The 24,151-nt window shown below is 37.0% G+C and overlaps 1 pseudogene; it reads left to right on the forward strand.

Annotated features, from left to right (window-relative positions):
* Positions 1-8,403: 8,403 nt before the first annotated feature.
* On the forward strand, positions 8,404-10,271 carry LOC147451242 (uncharacterized; annotated as a pseudogene).
* The last annotated feature ends 13,880 nt before the right edge of the window (positions 10,272-24,151 follow it).

The following is a 24,151-nucleotide window of genomic DNA, read 5'->3' on the forward strand; positions in this document are numbered from 1 at the left end:
CTCTCTCTCTCTCTCTCTCTCTCTCTCTCTCTCTCTCTCTCTCTCTCATTTTTGTTGTGTATGCATACATTTGCTATCCATAGAGCATCACGTGTGTAGCCAAAGGCACTTTTTTCCCTTTGGCATATTTGGGTAAGTAAGACCCTAGTTGTAGGTTTTCAACAAAAAATTTGTGTGTTTTGATTTTCAATAAATGTTTGTTTGGAGCTTGTGTTTGTTAATGCTTGCTTCAACAAGCTTGGTTTGCAAACAAATGAATCAAGGGTCCTCTACCAAAGTGGACATTATGCTCAAGGATGCTCCAAAGAGCACGAATAGGTGAAATCCTTCTATGCTATGCTCTTTTTCATCTCTTCACCCTTGCATGTTTGGATCAGGTGAATTGCTTCTAGCTATCGTTCTTGTCATTCCAAAGGCTAAGCATACACTAAAGTTGCAAAACTTGGCTTTATGAAAATTAAACTCACTTAAAACTTGGCTTAGTTTGTGTTTACCATAGGCAATTGGCCTTAGCCTTAGATTAATATAGGTTCATTTCTTCTTAGTCCTAGACTCCTGATGACTATGATTGCCTTTATATTCCACTAATTTCTAACATTACCTATGGCTATCATTTTCTTTGAGCATATCTCATTATGGAAGCAATAAAAAGTGCCAAAAATGAACAAATGAATTTAAAAAGGCTCTTAAAAAGAGTAGCAAAATGCTACTAGACACATTGAAAATGGAATCTTTATGTTTAATTTTGTATTTGTGTTAGGAATGGCACCTTATTGGCACTTGGCAAGCAAGGGGAACTAGCTTTTCTCACTTGGTGAAGGTCCTAAACTGACACCCTGGGCTGATAAGGGTTTGCCATCACCATGGTAGGCTAGTATTGGGACACCTCCTTGTGGATGGATAGATTGACTTGCCTTGGGGTGGTCACTTTGTGATGTGCTTTTATTTTTCTAGAAAAGTTTTTAAAAAATTCATTCCATGAGCTTCACTTAAAAGCTAAGTTACAGTGTACTAACGGATTTTTGAACTCCTTTGTGACCCCATATACATACATAGACTTGGTTGTTGTATTAAGAATGATCATATGGTTTTTTGCAGGTTTATGAACTTGCATTATCTTAGGGATTTATTTGATTGCTTATGTTACATGCATAAATCTGAAATTTTTAGTGGTTTAATCTTCATAATACTTTATGTGTATTTTTTGCTTTATGTGGTTTAGTTTTTGGTTATGATTGGATCTATCTTTTGGAAGAAAAATTTCACTTTGCATGATCTCTCTTTGTACTTCATGTTCTATTTCAATTTGTTGGCCTTTGGTGCTTCCAACTTTTTTTATGTTTTGGTAGCTTAACATTCCTCTAAGGAAATACCTTCCATCATATCACTATGCTCTGCTTTAGTAACACATGATGATGTGTGCCAAATTAGGAGAGGGGAGTGTTAGCAGTAGCTAACACATCATCAATTGTGCACAAGCAAAGGACATGCACCATAACACCTATTTATTTTGTATATGTCTTGGTAGTTTTTGGTTATGATTGGATCTATCTTTTGGAAGAAAAATTTCACTTTGCATGATCTCTCTTTGTACTTCATGTTCTATTTCAATTTGTTGGCCTTTGGTGCTTCCAACTTTTTTTATGTTTTGGTAGCTTAACATTCCTCTAAGGAAATACCTTCCATCATATCACTATGCTCTGCTTCAGCAACACATGATGATGTGTGCCAAATTAGGAGAGGGGAGTGTTAGCAGTAGCTAACACATCATCAATTGTGCACAAGCAAAGGACATGCACAATAACACCTATTTATTTTGTATATGTCTTGGTCTTATTTGAGTTCCAATTCATATAAGTGGTAGGCTTAAGGGTTGAATTCAATTCTATTATAAAAAGGCTTGGAATCCATGCCTATAAAAGTAGCTTATGCTAAAAGATAAGACATTCTTGGGTGGCTCTTTGTAGGTCATGAGGTTCTTGGGTTGTCCATGCCTTTGAACTCTTGATTCTTCTCAATCAAATTAGCTTTATTTCTTGTAACTTACTTTGTTCTTAATTATGTGCATGTCAAATTGTATTAGTAAATTCTAAATCTCTAATCCCTCTCTTCTATCCATGGTGTGTGAGGGCTATGCCTTTCTTCTCTTTTTCTCTTTACAAAGTGTGTAATTAGTGTTTGTGCATGCAAAGTAGCATTGAGAGACTGTTATGGAATGTCCACACTAATGTGAACTAGGCATGTTAATTGCTTGTGTAGGTGTGTGACTAAGAGTTGTGAATAGGGTGACTACTAGAGAGGTTAATTTCAATGCCATGATGTGTGCCAAGTGATTAGTAAGTAGGTTTGTGTGTTTGATTAGAGGAAGCATGTTCCATGGCTTCTCTCTATGATGGGTAGAGTGATCCCTTGAATTCTCTATTTTGATGTATTCAATGATGCTCATGTCTACAAGCCCTATTTGGGTTATCATGCCATAGATTGATGATTTTGTCGGTCTTGCCATTGCGATTATGTCTTTGGTTGTGATTAGGCCTATGCTATGACAAACCCCAACACCTAAGGACATGATCAATCCACAAAGGGTGACATTAGTAGATCTCTAGCGTCATGAAGACTCAATTTCAAACATGTAATTTCGATTTGAGTAGCAATATGTTTGCAGTTCTCAAGTCCAAACTTACATCGTAATGTCTCTATGTATCTTGCTTGATACAAAGAAATACATCCATTATATTGCTTGAATTGCATGCCCAAGTGGTGATGCAGAACCCTTAAGTCTTTCATCTTGAAAGTGGCATTCAATTCAACCTTGAACTGAGCAATGTGTGTCTCATTGTCAAAGGAAATGACATCTTGGGTAGATTCTTGAAGTTCCATCTCTCTCTTGGCAAATCTTTGCAAAGAGAAGATGGTGCACTGCACGCTACTCGAACATACAACAGCTCTCAAGCAAGCTAAGGCTCAAGGAGTAGTAGAGATAAAGAATTGATGATTGGGAGTTGAGAGCAGAGCGGTTACACGAAGTAGACTTACAATAAGGGAAGCTCCCAAACGTGCCAAAATCGAACAAGGAAAAGAGCACAAGGTGTGAAGGATGAGAGGGAGAATTAACCAACCCATGAGAAAATTGCAATCGATCAGATTTAAGGGGAGCAAACCCCAACGCACATGGGAGGGGGCATCACGAGTAGTAGACTTTAGAATCACGGGGGCTGGCAACTCATAAGCCAACAAAGCAAAAGCCAATAGCTCTCACACAACAAGAGGGAATGTGCATGGAGGTCGTCACTAGGGTCCAATGCTTTCAGGCCTCGAACAATTGACAACAAGGTTTGTGGCATCATGCATGATGCCAAGCATGCGGTAGCAGCTTGGCGTTGACTCTCTGTAAGGAATGTCATGGCTGATGTTTCAAAATAAACAACGTAGTGTTTTTTTTAATTGGCAAGATTTTAGTAAGTTGGCCTTTAACCTATTAGGGAATTAACCTATTATGTGATCGTTCACACAACGTGAATAGAAGGAGCAATGTGTTAAGTCGATTGGGTGCAAGATCTTTAAATTTCCTTCATGACATTTAAAATTGAATCTATGTGGATGTTTTTTCAATGATAATGTAATTGTCATATTCACAATAATTGTACACGTGATCCCCAATTTCATGAGATGAATGATGTACGGGATTAGACACGGCCTCGATGAGCATGATGATGTCCATGATAAGACTTTCTCAATGAGAGCCCCACTTTGTTTGTAAACCTATATCATGAGGTTAACAATTAAACCTTAACTCAAAGTTACCTAGAGTATACCAAACTCTAGGATTTGGGAGTAAACCAACAACTTTGTATGGTGGTAGCTATGTTGGCCTCCACTCCATGTGTCAGGGAGGTTCTTTGTGGTAGCACTAGGTTATGGGTACACGTAAAACCGTTGGTTGTGGGAAGACCTAAAACTCATGGTTTACAAGTACACCAAAAACTCATGGTTAAGAGTAAACCCTAAAACTCTATGAGTCATGAGGCTAGTGAGTTTTCTTTCAATGGGCATACGATGAAGATTATGCCAAGTTTGGCTGAAGGGGGTGATTGTTGGGGTCAGCCCAACTTCGGCATTGTAATGAAATTAGGCTAATAACATTGATTGTAGCAGAACTAAAATGACCGTAGTGAGCATTTCATTAAGATAATTCCTAATAAAGATAGAGAGAAAGTACTTGATTAAAGATAGCAATATAAACATGACACCTAGCTAGCTTGGCATGAACAGTACTTATGAAAGAGAGAGAATTAGAGAAACTGACAACTGTTGAGGACTGGATTTACCTGGAGTTGCCCCCCTCTCCAAAAGGCTTTTGTATTATATGTTCTCCCATAAAGCGAGACTTGGTACAATACATTCTTTATGTTCCTTGAGACATTGTTGATGCCACGAAGATGGAAAGCTTCATGCACCAATATTATGCCCAAAACAATAATTAAACTTACTTGCAATAGCATAAAATTGTCCCTGGCCTCAATCCCAAGACCTCAAACACCTTCAAAGGTGAAGAGAGCTGGTAGGGAGTGAGAAAAGTGAAGAGGAAGAAGATGTAACATACGAGAAAGAAGTATTCTCCTTACCATAGATTACTCTTAGAGCTTAGCTTAGCATAGTACATGAAGATGGTAGAGAAGATGAGCATGCCATTGAAGCTCGACTCTTGCTTGGATTTGCATTCCGTAGCCAAGAGGTGTTGGTGTAGGCTCTCTACTTCTCAAGCTTGGAGAAGGAGATGGAGTTCTTGCTCAACACATGAGAAATTGTGAGTGTGTGTGTGTGTGTGTGTGTGTGTGTGAAAAAATGAGAGCTTTATCTTGCTTGGTCGACCCCTTTCTCTCCTAGCTCTAGCTTGCACCTCATTGTTGGGCCTAGCCAATGAGAGACTAAGTTCATTTCAAGCAAGGGGTGTAGCATTATGACAAGTGTCCTCCTTTCCTTTTTTGAGAGAGAACTTAGATTATCATTTGAATGAAGCTAAATTCTTATTGGTCCTCTAGGTCACTAGCCAATGCGAATTAAGCTTGCACAAGGGTTTCTCAATTCTCATTGGACCCCTTGGTAGATTGTCCAATAGGAATTTAGGGGTCTTAAATCTCATTGATTCTTTTTATAGGTTGTTTTTCTAAATTTCTAAATTGCTAAAGCTCAATTTACTCAAGATTAATTCTCATTGGTTCTTGCCATAGGCCATCCAATAGGATTCAGGCTTGATTGGGGCAACCTATCTAGGAGCTTGACATGTGTCCTATATGCCTTATATGAAAAAGGGGAGCTCTTATAGTGTGTGTGTGTGTGTTCACTCTCATCCCCTACAATGAGGGATCGCCCCATGCAAGTGGGAGTCTCCATGTGGCTAGTTGCATCCACTTGGTGGCCATAGTCCAAATTTACAAAGGTTTAAAATACCTACCATAGGCAATAGTCACTCCTTTGGTCCTAGACCTAAAGGCTTTTAACACTAACCTTTGGAGGCTTTAATGAAACCTAAGGTCTTTTAAAGCTCCATTAAGTGCACATTGCTCTTTGATAGACGTCTCTCCATTTGGACCCTATTTGAGATAAGCTTTATCTCTCCTCTTGGTCCCCTGTTGAGAATAGATCTAATAGCACATATTAATATTCCAACTCTTGCTCCCTTTTATCTTCCCATATTAAATGATCAGTTTAGTATGAGAGTATAATTTGGGATAGTTAGATATTGGATTTTATGTTACCTCTCTCTTGAAATTATAGTTGTCCTCGACTATGAGGTATAGAAGGTAAAGCCTAGTCATTAGCGCATCGTTTGCTAGCGGGTAAAGGGCCCCTTTCTACCCGACAACATCATTCCAGAATGGATGACTAATTCATTTGGTGCTTGATTGAATCAGATGTCTCAAACATGTCTGCTCTTTAGTCCATATCATACTTCCAAAGTAGAGTGACAAATTCTACTTGGTGTTTGGGAGTCGTCGTCGCCACAAACATGAATCTAAGCATGCATACTTCTTAAATTTGTGCACAAAGAAAGAGAGGAAGTCTTATAAGGCAAAAATATTATTTATTCAAAGGCATTTACATTTGCTTACCCTAATGTATCATTGTAAGCATTGACAAGGTCCATATTATCCTTAAGTTTTGTTCCTTGCATCCATCTAGCATCTTCAAAAGGATAATTCTTGAATCTAATAAGATATTATTGGATATTTTTACCATGTTTTTAGTACCTTGTCTTCATATCGACATATGGATTTGGGCTGGAGCACCTCTTCTTGATCCTCAATCTCTAGAGGGTCCTCAATTATTGCTTCTCTCAATGGCTCTCCTTTGTAAGGATTAAGTAGGCTCACATGAAAAGCATTGTGTATGAGCCAATGGTTGGGAAACCTTAATTGGTAAGCCATCTTATTAATTGGATTAAGATTTTGAAAAGGACCATAGTATCTTTTTGCTAGCTTAGTATAATACTTACGGTGGCCCATAGGATTCTTGCTCGTAGTTTGCCTCAGATGAGCCTTGGGAAACTTTAGCAAGACCCAATCATTTTTCGTAAAGGCTAAGGCTCTTCGTCTTAGGAAATATGACATAGCTAAGAGATATTAGAGTAGTTTACTTAATGGAGAGAGATAATTTCCACACATGAAGATTATAGAGTAGAGACCCACAATACCTTTTGTGTGTAGAAAAGGTCTCTTTTTATAGGCCAAAAGGGCTACCCTCTCTCATGAGAGGGAGCCTTGTATAGCTGCCCTTGTGTAGACAAATCCAAGTTGAAATCTCCCATGCGCCCATGTGTAGCTACCCTTGAGGGAAAAAAGTCCTCCTAGAAATGAGCCACTGGCCAAAGACTTCCGCCCACATGCCATTGACCTCTGAACATCGGGCAACTGACCATTGACTTTGAACCACCGGCCAGCCGATCATCCATTTTTTGATAACTTTTTGGCTGCCATCCGGCCATAATATTTCAAAAAAAAAGGGAATATTTCGACATGAATTTTTAATTTTTTGACTCAAGACTGGGCGTGAATTTGTGGTTTTTTGGTGAGTGATTTTTTTAACACCATGATTTCTCCTCATGATGGGGGCCTTACAAATGTGTATTTTTAAGGCTAAAAGTTACAAGGGGTAAATTAGGCTCTGTGCTTGTTAGCAGCAACCTTTTGCCTTTACTTAAAACTTCGGTGCTTTTTAGCAGTAGCCTTTTGTGTTTACTATGAGATGGATATAGCCTCTTTAATATTTTGAAAAGATTCTTATAGATCTCGGCTATACTCATCAACAACAAAGATCTTTCCATGTAGTTTAAGGAGGAAGGGACTTTTTTATCTTCCCTCTATGACCTCGAAAGGTGTCTTTTGTGTAGAAGTATGTGCAGTATTATTGTACGCATATTCTACAAGGGGCAGGTACTTCTCCCATTGTGAGCGTTGATCTACGTTTGTAACATAGGCTTTTAACAGATCTAGAATTGTAATGCTAGCTATCTCACTTTAGCCATTCGTTTGTGGATGATACGCCAAGGAGAAATTTAACATTGAGATCCTTCTCAAAGTTACTGGTCATTCTAGGATCTTTGTCCGACACTATGGATGTTGGCAAGCCATGGTACTTTAAAATCTGAGATATGAAGAGGGTTGCCATTTGATGTGCCTTATTAGTTTTCTTGACAGGTATAAAGTGTGCTTGTTTGCTAAACCTATCAACTATTGTCCATATTTCTGTGCTCCCATGGATAGACTTGGGCAATCCAAAGATAAGTTCCATGGATATGCTCTATAGATCAAGATGGAAAAGTGAAGTCCTACCATGCATGTGGCAGCAAGCCTGATATACATCAAAATGGATATTATTTATCTCTTGCTCTATGTAGAAGATATGCTTGTATGTTGCTTTTTTTTTATAAATTTTCATGAATGATTTTAGAGACATGTTATTTTATTAAAAGTTTAACGTATATAATTTGACATCTAAAGTACATGTTTGTTTGTTTCTTGAGTTCTATTTGGCACCAATTTTTTAATGAATTCTTATTGTAATTTTATTTGTCATAAAGCTTAAACGACAGAGAATGAGATCCCTATGCCTTCATACAATAGTATTGAAGTGGTGCCAGTTTTTTAATATGTATTTGTATTATACTTTAATTTATCACAAAGCTCAGATTTATTTTAATAGTATTTAAGTGGTGTCAATTTTTAAATTTATATTCATATTGTACTTTTATTTATCACAAAGCTGAGATGTCTTTTTAATAGTATTTAAGAGGTGTCAATTTTTAAATTTATATTCATATTGTACTTTTATTTATCACAAAGCTTAGGTGTCTTTTTAATAGTATTTAAGCGGTGTCAATTTTTTTCTGAATTCATAGCTTAGATGGCTGAGAATGACGCCCATGTCCCTTCATACGATGATATCTTTTGCCCACCTGAACCAAAGTTAAGAGAGCCAAATAAAATGTATGGAAAAAAGCTTTTAGAGGTGTACTCTGACGAGCAACATAGAGTGCTCTTAGACAACTATAGGATGGTTAGAGGATGGTTCAAGAACTATCCTTTTGTGGACGATTTGCACCACAATCGCTTTGAGCAACAAAAATTCACGATCTTATTTCAAATAAGATCAATGAATTGGCACCTTTGAAGTTTGGATTTGGCAAGGAAACCTATCAATGGGAGGAGACACACATTTATCAGTTTGTGCTGACCTATGCACAATTGCAATGAAAATATGATAAGAAGAAGACTACAGATGATGTAAGTTTATATATATTTTGTAAGCGTAAATATATTTGGCTTCATAGGGGTCTTATGAAAGAAATTAACTAACCTTATCTTAATTTTCAAGGCACATGGCACTACAAAAAAGGAAAATGGTGGTATTGTTGCTTTGAAAGCTTTAATCGTAGAGACGATACTTATATTTTGACCTTTTTTTGTTATGTTAGATGTATGTGCCATGTGTTTACTTACTTATGTATTTGTATAGGTGTCTAACATTGAGATCGTAGATGCAAACCCTAAATTATGTGATGTCATGTGGATTGTATGCCATGGGCAACACAAAATCATGCTGAGGGCACATCGAGATTAATTAGTTCATTGAAAATGGTGAGTCTTTTCATAACTTCATGAATTGGGTGTCTTTACAAGAATTATGAAAAAATTTAGTACTTTCATGTTCCTAAGCTTAACATTGAAGTCTTCTGAAATGGTTTATCCATTATAGAGACAATAATTACTCTCTATGTGGAAGAAAACCAAAAGTATGAATCTTCATTGCCGAAGCAGGTAGATGTTTTTTCTCAAGTAATATAGATACACATAAATTAAACCATCATAAAAAAAGTTTTTGTGTACTTTTTTTTTCTCTTCTATAGGAATTTCAGTTTGAAGACCTCAATTTAGATAATGTGGATCGATCTTCTTTTGGTGCATTGTCACATTAGTTGGGATATGAGGCTGCGGATTCCGTTTCATCACCATGTCAAGCAAATAATCATGAGGCTTCACAAAAAAGTACTAGAGAGAGAAACGTGAAAATCTCTACTTTAGTAAAGTTTTAAATTTTTTTAATACTTGTACTCAATGTAGTAAGGTGCATAGTTATTGTTAAAGTTCTTCAAGAAGATTACATAATTTTTTCATGGGATTATTGAACAAATTAGTGCAAAGCTTAATGAGTCTCTTGCTACTAAGCTTGGAAAAAAATCTTCCAAGAAGTTAAAGAAGAAAACAAAGGTAGTATTAAAAGCTAACTTACATGTGTAAGAAATAATCCAAATTTGTTAATATTAAGCTCTTTTTGTTGATTTTTTAGGATGAGAAATGCATTTCAAATGACATATCCAATGTGTATGTTTCAAATTTTGATGATATAATTTTGTACTTTTTATATATAAAATTTTGTCATATATATAAAATGTGTTTTCATAGAACCCTTTGTTTATATTAGTAAGTTATGTGTTTATGTAGGTTTCGTCTTTAAATGTGGAGGAGGAGGAGACTATTCTCCTTAAATACTTTGACTTGCAGACATTTGAAGACGCATATCTAGTTTTAAAATCTAGTTACTACAAGATTAAAAGGGAGGAGAGCTCATTTTTTGAGCAAAAGAGAGGTTTGAGTTTGGAGGAAATGAGAGTGAATTTGGTGAGGTGGTTTGTTGATAGTGGGAGGGTTATCATTGAAAGGCAACTTCATCATGAGTTGACTTTTGATGAAGGAAAAGTTGTTTCTTTGTAAGGGCTCAGGTGCAGAATAGACCATGTTGACCATGAGATGATGACGTTATTTTTTATTTGCAAAGAGATTAAAGTTCAATGTTTAAATGTAGTCACTTTAAATCATGAGGTTTGACAAGATTTTCAAGAGAGATCTACTTGATTATGAGTAGTTTTATTGTTACTTTGGATTGTATGTGATACAAATGTTCAAAAAGACTCGATCTTCTTCTAGTCAAGGTTGTTAGTTTATTGATTAATGTAATTTGTGTTATAGTGGATGATCCAAAAGTGACACAAAGATGATACATTGTTCGATTTAAAGGCTAAAAGATGATAACTAAATATCTATAGGTTAATCAATTTTTAAAAAAAAGAAAATTTAAACGCCCATTCAATTTTCTATATGTAAAATTTGTAGGAAGTCCCTCCAGTTTTCTATATAGCAATTTTTTATGGACGTCCATTTAATTTTCTATATGTAAAAGCTCCATTGAATACTTCATCTAATTTTCTAGATACACTACTTGGGAAATGTTCCATTTTTCCTATATTATACCTTTTTTAGTTATGATTCTATCAATCTAGAAAAGTATATAGAAAATTCTCTTTTTCTTTTATATATAGAAAACGTTTCAAAAGTCCTTATGTCTTGCACTCTCCCTTAGAGCTCCTACAACAAGCTCTCTCCTTCGCTCTATCTCATTTGACACTCAAGATCTCTCCCCAACCTTTCCGACTTCACTCCCCTACCACCTTGCTCCTTGCTCTTTGCCCGAAGTCAACAGGGGGCAGGGGGGGGAGGCAGTCGACTCTCTCTCTCTCTCTCTCTCTCTCTCTCTCTCTCTCTCTCTCTCTCTCTCTCTCTCTCTCTCTTTCACATTGCTAATTGCTCATAAGGTGCAGGAAAGTGCCCATCCATGCCACCATGCAACCAACACCCAATGCTGTCATGCAACAAAAATGCCTGCTCCCACTGGCACCACCTCCACCTATTGTTCACCCTGTGCAACTTGGCCATCCTCTTGCACCGCCCCCAATTGAAATTTCCACATATGCCTTGCTTCCATGCCATCATTTTTACAGCGATAGCCATTTTTATTTACCTTACACATCATCTAATATTTTTTTTTATAAAAAGGGGGAGGTTCCCACACCAAGCAAGGAAGTAACTTAGAAAGCTACTCGGGAGGAAGTTTCATGTAATCATGTAGACCTTCAACTAGCTACATTCTTTGACATTCTATGCGTATTTATGAGAAAAAAACAGTTGTTATAAAGAAAGTTTCAATCTATTTGCAATAATAATATATTTTATGATAAAGAGTTGTGATTTTGACATTATGTTTTAAATCGATGGATTATAGCTACATATTATTCAAAGCTATAATGATTTAGATAAGAAATTGTTTGTTTGTGCATGTATATGACTTTGCATGCCCATATCAGAACAACATGGAATATTCTTGTATGAGTCTCCATGCCAATATGAGAACAACATTGTTCAATGAATATTTTTTTATTGAATGAATATAAAAAAGGTCTTCTATTGATACAACTCATATTAAGTACAAAATAATATATACCACCCAATGACTAGAAATAATCAGCATAAAAAGTCTCCTTAGAGTGGGATGAACTTTATTAATTAAAAAATCCCCTTATAACAGGGTGCACTCCATGTCAAAATACATTACAATAAATCCTAAATTTAAGAAAACAAATTCAAAGTCTTTGAGTAACAAATTTATGGGTGCATGCAAGCATATAAATCTCCATGCCAATATGACAACAACATTGTTCAAGTCGTACTCGTGTCTTGAAGCAAAACGGGTTCTCTTGACTAAATCTGTTTATACATTGTAAACTAAAATAGTGATTACATTCCAAACTAAAAATACAAAGAAAAATTTTTCTCGTTAATAATCACTCCATTAATAAAGAAGTCCCCTTTCACTAGGGTGCACTTTGTGGAAAAATCCAAGTTACAAACGAGGCCTAAATATTTATAGTGAATCCACTTACACATGATATGAGCACAATATAGATAATCCTCTACTCATAGAAACAAGAAAAAGAGAACCCAAAAGAAGGATGCACTTCATTAATAAAGAATCCCCCAAATGATAAGGTGCACTCCATGTGAAACACATTAGATTGATACAGAAGTCCCCTTACAATAGGGTACACTTCAAGCAGAAAAAAATAAAGTAATAGACAGTTGAAAGAAAGATAAATGTACAATTTATATTCATCTTGTATAGAAATTTACAAAGAACCAGTTCTAATTGATATGTGGTTTTGTGTAAATTGATATCTCTGTTAACCATAATTGCCAAACAACTTCAACATGTGACTCTCAACACTGTCTTCTTGACAAGTAGAAGTTTATGACATAATTTGTCTCAGGATCCTCTACTTTGTTCACAAGCGTATTGGAAGTATAACTCCTCTTGTTTCTTGCACACAACCATCCCACTAACCATGGAATTATTGTGCCCTCTAAGAAGCTTTGAAGTTGTTCAGGTGCTTGTATCCAAAATTTTGGAAATATGAGATAAGTTCCTGGCATATTCCACATCACTCTATATGTAGTATCATTAAAAATGTGAGATAAGTTCCCGGCATACTCCACATCACTCTATATCCTCAAACATCCTTCAAATCAAAGTCGAATTCTTATGATAAACTCTTTTATAGCCAATCATAATATTTTGATTTTGACAATTCTTATTGCTCATAAACATTTTGAACTTTGAATAATGCCTACGAAAGCACATCTCAAGTATATGTTGAGCTTTGGTTAGGTTATAGAAACTCCATAGCCAAGGTTCAAAATAATCAAAACAGAAGTCCAAGAAAGCTTCTGCATCACGATGCACCACATGATAAACTTCATCTTTGTCATTGACAATTTGCATGTGCTCAGCCCATGATGGAACAATATCACCGTGTTTCATTTCAACTGAAGGAAGTAGTAAACCCTCTATAACTAAGATAAGAAGCCTCCTTTGTAAGTAGTAACTGAGTAGGGGTGGATGATGGCTTTGATGAGGCTCCATAAATGGTTTAATAAAAGAATTTTCTCTTTCGAATGACTTATTCCACTCTAAAAAAATATATATTTCTTTCTTTTGGCTCTGAAAAGAAACACGAGAAGTTTAGTTGATTTTCATTTTTTAACCTTAAAACAAAATTGATGATTTTAGCATTCAACACTATAGACATCCAAAAGAATCTTAAATTGGCATCGCAATACTAAAAAACCTTGTTATTATGAGAGCATGGCAATTTGTCAATACACAAGTAAACTTCAAAGATCTTCAAGTCAATTGATACAATTGGTCTAAAAACCAATGGTTAAATATCAAGAAAATCTCATACACAAGAATAATTTTTGTGTGAATTGTTTTTAGTTGCAAGTACACAACATTTTGCAAAGTAACCCATGGTCGTTCTTAGAGGTTTCTTCTTTCATCTGAATGAAATGGTCCAGAAATACTCCTCTAAAGAATAATTTCGATTAAATTTGCAAGAAACCATGATGAAGTGAGTGTTTTGAATAAAAATAAAAATATCATTTATAAAATTATATATTGAAAAGTCAACATGATTTCTAGTTAGTAGTATCTTTGTGTTTGAGAAGATTGTGCTCATTTAGTAGCTTCTTCACAAAAGCCTTGGCCGTTATAGCCTTCCATGATGGTGTGGTAGAACCCAACTTCGTTGCGCTAAGGAAATTAGTTGCTTCCTTCATCATATTATTATTGGTTTTTTCCTTTTTCATTATTTCTACAAGTTCGTTCCTTCTAATTTCCTTTTCCCTGCTTGGATTAGTTGACTCCTCTTGCTTGGCGAAAAAGTCTCCTAGCTTCTCAAAAATTGGTAGCTTATTTGTGGTTATCTCCTTTTGAGACCATCTTGAGTTTTGGTACGTACTCCTAATACTTGAAAGGAAAGTATGCAGAATATTTTTTCATCCCTCCTGTAGCACGCTTCTTTGCTTTTTGGACCCCGTTCTCTTAAGCATTGACGCTTCACAAACCTAATAAGGGTTGACTACTTGTGTTCTGATCTCAAAATGGCCTTATCTACATTTGCAACACCAGCTGTTGTAACACCCCTTGCCTTTTTGGTTGTGGTCTTCTTGCTTGATTTCTTATCCTTCACTTGCTTCCCTTTTAAAGCAATAATAATTGCATCTTGTAGACTATGAATAGTGATATCAAATAAATCTTCATTAACATCCCAACATCGTGGAAACATTGTCTCTTCCTTCTCTTTGACCATTTTTTCAACGACATAGCAATTTGCCAATAGCTGGTACTCAGAATTGCCAGGGATCCCAATGTTAATGCACTCAATGTCAAGATGTCCTTCAACTATTGAAAGACTTACAGAGACTACCTATGCTAGATCATCAAATCTATTCCCATCTTTGTCACTAGCCACAAAGGCATGCACTTTATGAAATTGTGCACCTTGCACTCCATAAACGTTTAGGTACCATTTTCTCTTATCATCACTTGAAAAGTCAACATTAACAGGAACCATCATAGATATTAATTTTTGAACCATGTTTTCTTTAAGTCAAAGAAAACACAAATAACTAGTTAGAATCTATAACGGCACATTGAGTGTAATAATCTGAAAGCGTATAAATACTTAATTAACACACAAAATTTTGATTTACATTCTTCAAGACTCTTAAATTCCTAAATCAATCATTTATCCAGTGTAGACATTTGATAACCAACGTAGGTTTATCCTAGATCCCATAAGTCATTTAAAATAAGTTTTTAAAGATAGTATGCCTTGAATTCTTTAAAATTATCTATTTGAAATACGTTCTCAAGATTTTATGCATCTTAAATCCACCACTTGGCCATTCTAGCCAAGCCTTGAAAGGTGGGTGCATTGAAGATTCACCACTTGGCCATTTTAAGCAAGTCTTGAAAGGTGGATACAATTGTAGGTGTATCCTAAATCCATCACATTGCATTTTCAAATAAAGTGTGTAGAATAGGTAGAGCGTAGATTCACTATTTGGCCATTCTAGCCAAGTCTTGGCCCAAGTGGGTGCATCCAAGATCCAACACTTGACCATTCTAACCATGTTTTGGAAAGTGGATGTAATGGTTGATATCTCATGAATCCACCAACTTCCCATTTTAAACAAAGTGTGTGCAATATGTAGAACTTAGATCCACCAACAGGCTATTCTAACCAAGTCTTGAAGGTGGCTACAATGAAGATCCACAAATTGGCCATTTTAACCAAATCTTGCAAGGTGGATCCAATGGTTGGTTTCTCCTACGTCCACCATCTATCAATTTTAAATAGTGTTTGTAGGAAAGATAGACCATAGATCCACCACTTCGCCATTCAAACCATGTCTTAAAATAAGGTGCATTCAACACTTGGCCATCATAACTCTTGTAATTTTACACAAATTTTGTGGGATGAGTAGACCCTAGATCCAGCACTTGGCCATTCTGACTAAGATTTGGAAAGTAGGTGCATCAAAGATCCACCACTCAACCATTATAACCAAGGCTTGAAATGTGGACTCAATTGTTGGTGTCTCCTAGATCCACCACCTTGAAATTTCAAATAAAGTGTTTGAAATAGGTAGATTCCCCTGTGGACAATTCTAACCAAGCATTGGACGGTGAGTGCATCCAAAATCCAACACTTGGACAAGTTTTGGAGGGTGGATGCAATGGTTGATGTCTCATAAATCCTCCAATTTACAACTTTCAACAAAGTGTGTGAGAAAGGTAGACCTTTGATCCACCACCTAGCCATTCTAGCTAATTCTTGAAGGTGATTTTATCCAAAATCCACCACTTGGCCATTCTAACGAGGTCTTGCAAGATGGATGCAATGGTTGGTTTCTCCTATATCCAACATCTTTCAATTTTAAACAAAATGTATAGGATAGGTAGACCATAAGTTCACAACTTGGCCATTATAACGATGTCTTGAAAGGTGGACATAATGGTTTATGTCTCCTAGATCCACCACCTTGAAATTTTAAACAAAGTGTGTAATATAGAAAAACCTAAGATCCACCACTTGGCCATTCTCACCCAGTCTTGAAGGTGGTTGTATCCAAAATCCACCACTCACCCATCCTTGGGAGGTGGGTACATCCAAGATACACCACTTGGCCATTCTAACAAAGTATTGGTAGGTGGATATATCCAAAATCCACTTGGGCATTCAAACAATGTCTTCAAGCTGGGTGCATTCAAATCTTGGCCATCCTAATACTAGGAATTTTAAACAAAGTTCTTGAGATGAGTAGATCTTAGATCCACCACTTAGCCATTCTAACCAAGGCTTCAAATGTGGATGCAATCGCTGGTGTCTCCTAGATCCACCACCTTGAAATTTCAAATAAACTGTGTGAAAAGGGTAGATCCTAGATCCGCCACTTGGCCATTCTAAGCAAGTCCTAGAAGGTGAGTGCATGCAAGATCCAACACTTGGCCATTCTAACCAAGTTCTTGAAGGTGGATGCAATGGTTAGAGTCTCCTAATTCTACCAGCTTCCAATTTGAAACCAAGTGTGTGGGATAGGTAGCCCTTAGATCCACCACCTAGTCATTCTAACCAAGTCTTGAATGTGGTTGCATCCAAAATTCACCACGTGTTCATTGTAACCAAGTCTTGCAAGGTGGATGCAATTGTTGGTTTCTCCTACATCCAACAACTTGCAATTTCAAACAAATTGTGTGCGCTAGGTAAGCCTGAGATCCACCACTTGGCCATTCTCTTGGAGGTGGGTGCATCCAAGATCTACCACTTGGTCATTCTAACCAAGTATCGGTAGATGGGTGCATCCAAGATCCACCACTTAGCCATTCAAATGATGTCTTGAAGTTGAGTGCATTAAAGGTCCACCACTTGGCCATTTTAACCAAGCCTTGAAATGTGGATGCATTCTTGACATTTCAAGTAAAATGTGTGAAAAAGGTACATTCTAGATCCACCACTTGGTCATTCTAAGCAAGTCCTAGAAGGTGAGTGCATCCAAAATTCCAACCAATTTTTGGAAGGTGGATGCAATGGTTGATGTATCCTAACTCTACTAGATTTCAATTTTAAGTAAAGTGTGTGGGATAGGTAGACACTAGATCCACCATTTGGACACTCCAACCACACCTTAAAAGGTGGGTGCATCCAAGACTCACCAATTAGCCATATTAACCAAGTCTTGCAAGGTGGATGCAATTGTTGGTTTCTCTTACATCCTACATTTTGCAATCTTAAACAAAGCGTGTGGGATAATTAGACCATAGATCCACCACTTGGCCATTCTGACCAAGTTTTTAAGATGAATGATCCAAGATCCATCAATTTTCCATTCTAACCAAGTCTTGAAAGGTGGATGCAATGGTTGATGTCTCCTAGATGTATCACTTGGTCATTCTCACCAAGTCTTGAAGGTGGATGCATCCAACATCCACCACTTACCCATTCTAGCCAAAGTCTTGGGAGGTGGATGCAATGGTGGGGTTCTCTTAGATCCACCAACTTGCCATTTTAAACAAAGTGTGTGAGATATATATACCTTAGATCCACCACCTGGCCATTCTAACCAAGTCTTAAAGGTGAATGCATATAGCATCCATCACTTACCCATTCTAATCAAGTCTTGGGAGGTGGCTACAATGAAGGGTTTCTCCTAGATCCACTACCTTGCAATTTTAAACAAACCATTCTAACCAAGCCTTGGAAGGTGGGTTCATCCAAGATCTACCACTTGGCCATTCTAACTAAGTCTCACAAGGTGGATACAATGGTTAGTCTTTTTGTGATTCACCACCTTGCAATCTACCACATGGCCATTCTCACCAAGTCTTGAGAGGTGGGTGCATTCAAGATCCACATACTTGTCCATTGTAACCAAGTCTTGAAGTTGGGTGCATCCAACACTTGGTCATTCTAACACTAGAAATTCTAAACGAAGTGTGTGGGATAGGTATTAGATCCACCATTTGCCACTCTAACCAATCCTTCAAAGGTGGGTGCATTTACGATCCACCACTTGGCCATTCTAACCAAGCCTTGGAAGGTGGATACAATTGTTAGTCTCTCCTAGATCCACCACCTTGCAATTTCAAATAAAATGTGTAAGATAGGTAGACCCTAAATCCACCAATTGGTCATTCTAACCAAGTCTTGGTAGGTTGGTGTATCCAAGATCCACTAGTTGTCCATTATGTGATGTTTTGAATCTGAGTGCATTTGACACTTGGCCATCCTGACACAAATAATTTTAAACAATGTTTTGGGATGAATAGACCATGGATCCACCACTTAGCCATTTGACTAATCTTTGGAGGGTGGGTGCATTAAAGATCCACCACTTGGCCATTCTAACCAAGGCTTGAAAGGTGGATGCAATCGCCGGTGTCTCCTAGATCCACACCCTCTCAATTTCAAATAAAGTGTGTGAAATAGATAGACCCTAGATCCACCACTTGGCCATTCTAACCAAGTCTTGGAAGGTGAGTGCATCATAGATCCAACACTTGGCCATTCTAACCAAGTTTCGGAAGGTGGATGCAATGGTTGGTGTCTCCTAAATCCATCAACTTCCAACTTTCAACAAAGTGTATGGGATAGGTAGACCTTAGATACACCACCTGAGCATTTAGCCAAGTCTTGAAAATGGATGCTTCGAATATCCACCATTGGCTATTCTAACCAAGCCTTGAAGCTGGTTGCATCCAAGATCCACCCACTTGACCATTCTAACCAACTCTTACCAGTTGGATACAATGGTTGGGTTATCCTACATCCACCACTTACCATTTTTAAACAAAGTGTGTGAAAAGCTAGACCTTAAATCCATCACTTGGACATTCTAATCAATCCTTTGACAATGAGTGCATTATAGATACACCACTTGGCCATTCTAGGTCTTGAATTATGGATGCATTAGTTGGTGTCTCCTAGATTTTCCACCTTGCAATTTCAAATAAAGTGTGTGAGATAAGTAGACCTTAGATCCCCCACTTGGCCATTCCAACCAAGCCTTGGAAGGTGGGTGTATACAAGATCTGACACTTGGACATTCTAACTAGGTCTTGAAAGGTGGATGCAGTCGTTGGTGTCTCCTATATCCACCACCTTGCAATTTTAAATAAAGTGTGTGGAATAGCTAGACCCTAAACCCACCACTTGACCATTCTAAGCACTCTTCCCTTGACCTTAGATCCACCACTTGGCCATTCTAACCAAGTGTTAAAAGGTAGATGCAATGGTTGGTGTCTCCTAGATCCACCACATTGCAATTTTGAACAAAGTGAATTCAAACTTTTTCGCTCGAATTTAAATTTTCTTGCTTCAATTTGAATTTTCCTGCTAGAATTCAAATTTTCAGGCTTCAATTCAAAATTTTCGTCTTGAATTCAAAATTTATCGCGATGTGTAAAAGGAGGCACACAAAAGCAGAGAACCATTTTGGTTTCTCAAAGACATAAAACCGATGTAGATGAGAGTGAGAGAAAGAGAGAGGCAAAGAGACAAAGAGAGAGAGAGAGAGAGAGAGAGAGAGAGAGAGAGAGAGAGATAATACATGTACCTTGCCATATACTTAAGCTCTACATAGCAAGAGATGTTGTTTGTGATGATGTAAAAGTCTTTGTGCAATTCAGCTATGATGTGATCTATGTGTATGCCTCTCTTGGGTGGTGCAAGATAGTATTTTGCACAAAATACAATCTCCCTTTGGTTGTGAGCAAAATATTCTTCTGTTTTGCCTTTGTTCTACTAAATCACTTCTATTTTTGTTGAATCGCCTCTGTTCTGTTGAATCGCCTCTGTTTTCTCAAATCACCTCTGTTCTACTATTTCGCCTATTTTTTGCCGGATTGCATAGGTTCTACTATTTTTCTACTTTTGTTGTTTCGATATTCTTCATTATCTTCTTACGCTAGGCTATCTCTATTGCCACGTGTGCTTTTTTAAAAAAAAACATAAAAACAAGGTTAAAATTTCACGGATTTTCTTTCAAATTGAACTTTTTGACTAAGCAATTAAAAAAAAAAAACAAAACAGAGGGTATACCGTATGGGCCTTAAGACCCTGATCGAGGATTTTATGCCTGAACCCCCACAAGGCCCATCATTGGGGGTGCTAAACATGGAGAGTTGAAGTGTCCAATCTATGATAAGTTGTAGGATGGGTGCTACTATGTCCACCATTTGTTGAAGCTAAGTCACATTTAAAAACAAATAGAATTACCACATGAGCATATTGCTCCATTGTATGTCCAACCTATTATCAACCTATCGTTGCAATATGAAGATTGCCCAATTAAAATTTTTCACAGATTGTTTAATCTCCACTACTTGAATTCCTCCTTGAGAAAAGTAATATCCAGCAATTGTCCAATCTCCACTCTAGTGATTCTTGGAGAGAACTAAAAATAAAGTAAGCATATCAAGATTTAGGTTTCAAGATGCACCATTTAACCACATGCGCAATAACTATTCTTCAATTGAGTCCTAGAGATAAGCAATATCCTAGGATAGGTTTCAATATGAAACATATAAAAATGCAAGGTCCACCATTGGTGCAAGCTAGTCATAGGGAGTTGATGAATCAAAGTTAGACACACTTTATGGCCACAAGCTCCTATCTTATCTCCAGTATACCATCTCTACTATCATGGATTCATTACTCTCAAGATCTTCCATATGCCCAACCTATAGTCCATGCAACAAGGTCCAACGTTTAAGTTATGCATGGACAATTGATGAAATGTCAAATGGCTAAGCTCAATTGAAGTATAGAAAGCTACAAGGTCCATTATTCAAGCAATGTCCACCACTTGTCTAAGTTAATCTCTTTTGAATCATATAGGATCACAAGGTCCACCGCTAGTCCAATCTATAGTCTATTGAAGCATATAGATCCATAAGGTCCACCACTTGTCCAAGATATATATGATTCATTCAGAAATAAAGGACCATAAGGCTCAGTACTTGTCCAAGAATAACTCAACTCAAGCGTAAAGAGACACAATGTTTGTGAGGGCCATGCCAGGGATCGTCGGCTGCACCATCTCCAATTGGATACACCATGATTCCTAGCATCCCTCCCACTTGAGATCAACACCAAGACACGACTCCTCCCGCTCTTTAAGGGGGTGATAACATTCACTTTTCTCTTACAAAATCCTTAATCCCAAAATATATTTCCTTATTGCTTTGAAATTTCCAATCAAAGTCATCATACTAAATGTGAACTCAACCTTCCAAGGTCAAGTGGTGGATGTTCTCTAGTTCACCGTTGGTTCAAGGTTATTGATGCTCTTTTCTTGGTTATGTCCGAACACAGCCATCAGAGCATTCCCCTAAGATGAGCATATTTCATAGCTACACAAAGTCCTCATTTCCAAGTTTGATCCCCACTCCGTAGATTGGGATCCCTTATCCCGTTCTTGACTTAACCTAATGGACAACATAAAATTGGATTCAACTTTTTAGTCAACAAATTAACCCTCTGGAATCCACCACCCACTGAACCGTTTGATAAATGCACCTTCCCAAGGTAGTACTATGATACAAGAAAACAATATTCCAATCATGTCAGACCAAGAATACATTTCAAGCATTTGCAAATTGTTGCATACCCTTCCAAGTGTGCATTTATCAGGTCGTTCCCACCTTATTCTTTTTTATAATATTTACTTCCTTTTTTCATTAGTATTAGTAAAATTATCTAGTTATCCTTTAGGAAATCACATATACTCCTCTAGGCATATCCCTATCCTTGTCCCAGGACTTGGGTATCCTGTTTTCTCTGCCACGTGTGGAGATGGCTTCATGACACAAATTCCAATTCTTAATTTTTTTTATCTTGTGTGGGAAAGGCTTACAAAAATAATCTACTCTAGATTATTTTTAAATCAATAATCCCAGAAGTAGAGCAAAGGTCCAATTGATGAAGATAATTGCGGGATAGCCCGTTTAGGTTCCTAGCCTTTCCAAGGTTCCTTTTTACCAAACAATTAGAAGAGTTCCTTAATTAAATCACATTCTCCTCCCTTATCCTAATCCATTCATGGATCCATTTCACTTCCTCCCTTTCCCATCGGCATTAGGCCTACCCTGACTAGGTCTATTTCCAGACGCATCTGTCGGTGCCTATCCCACGATCGGGACTCACTCCCATTGAATCCCATTTCTAGGGCAATGAATGAACTCGAGCTCAAAACATAGACCAATGGTTATCAGTCCTAGCCAAAAAGGACCATCCCCCATTGCATCCCATAGGTGAACACCTGTGCCTGGACTTTTCCAAGCATGTAAGACAAAGTTCACACTGAAATTTTCTATGTTATGCTAGAGCTATCCAGGTCAAATATTCTCGGTAAAGTTTTAATCCTAGTTCAAATTTAGATTAGTTTCCTTGAGTTAGAATCTCTTAGCTCGTAGTTCATTTTAATCTTTAATCAAACAAGACCTTAAGAAATACAACGAGTCTCTTGGGAATTTAAGGCTTTGTCTCAATGTAAGTTTCAAGTTAACCCCGACTTTGACAAATCCCATTTCGGTCCCTTTGCATCATTTGCCATCCATGGGACATCTCCATGGAAGTGATGGGAGGTTTACGTTCAAGTAACATGGTCACAACATCCGTGAAGCTATCCCCTTACTCCCCCCTTCGAATTTGCAAAACAAACTTGAAATTAACAATGCATATGATTTCTACAATGACTTTTGCTTTGGTGTGATCTATGCGTGGTAAATACAAAACTTTGGAATGCACCAACTTGCAATCTTGAGACAATTACTCAAGAAACTTCTTTTGAGTGCTTATGCAAGAGTGATTCTCTTCCATGCATGGTAGTGTAAGCGTTAAAATTTTTATAAAATTCTTAAGAGTGGATATGCTAGTGTAGTGAAAAATGCTCATGTAATAATGTATGAATGATTAACAAATTCTTCTTTAAGAAGGGATTTAGGCATACCTTTGCTACCGTGGAGAGGATTAATTATATAGCTCTAGGAGAGGCTTATGGTTTTGAGACTTTCCAATTAATAAGAGGGAGGGGGATAACCTTAATTGGAAGGAAATTTCCACTTCCAAGGAAAAATGCCTTTGATTAAAATAGAGCTACCCTTCATAACTAAACTCTCCCTCAGAGAATTAGTATTAACTTATTTGTATCACTAAACAAACCTTATACATATGATCTTTTTCTCTTTGAAAGAAGAAAATTCCTATTTCTTAAATTTGAAGAAAACCTTGTGAACCTTTCATAAGAGCATTCTTTTTAGAGTAAATTTTAATGCCATTTTGAATAGAATGGTTAATTCATAAAAATTTCAATACTTAACTGCCCGTGATTATGTGGCAATTATCTCATGCATCTTCAAAATAGAAAAAGATATTTTTGGCAAGGTTTATGAGTACACACATAGATATTAATCATCATCCAACATGCATGCTATTTTAGTATGATCTCCATTCACCTATGGTTAAAGAGAGTGCTTTCTACTCTCTATGCCAAATTAGTATGGTAATCTAGAGAACTTGAAACAACGAAACTTGAAATAACATTGTAGTTAGTGGTTAGCAACGTTGTTAATTGAAAAAAAAAACTAATTTGTCCTTCTAAGAAAGAGGAAAGTTTGCTTATGTAAGCGTGAGAGCTTAAGCATGAACTAATGTAGAATGAAGAGTAACTCAATGTTTAAGGTATACAATGGCATGAAGATGACAAGAAAACATTATATTGGTGTGTGTATGGTAAGATATTTCTCTTTGCTTTGGGTGATTGAAGAAGCTTGTTGATGTAGTCGACTCTCTCCCTCTTCAAGACCACCAATTGCGCTACTTGGAAGGAGAGAATGGAAAGAGACAAGAAAGATTTAA

Source organism: Adiantum capillus-veneris, chromosome 9 (genome assembly GCF_014529385.1).
Source record: "Adiantum capillus-veneris isolate H3 chromosome 9, ASM1452938v2, whole genome shotgun sequence".
Classification (NCBI taxonomy): Eukaryota; Viridiplantae; Streptophyta; class Polypodiopsida; order Polypodiales; family Pteridaceae; genus Adiantum; species Adiantum capillus-veneris.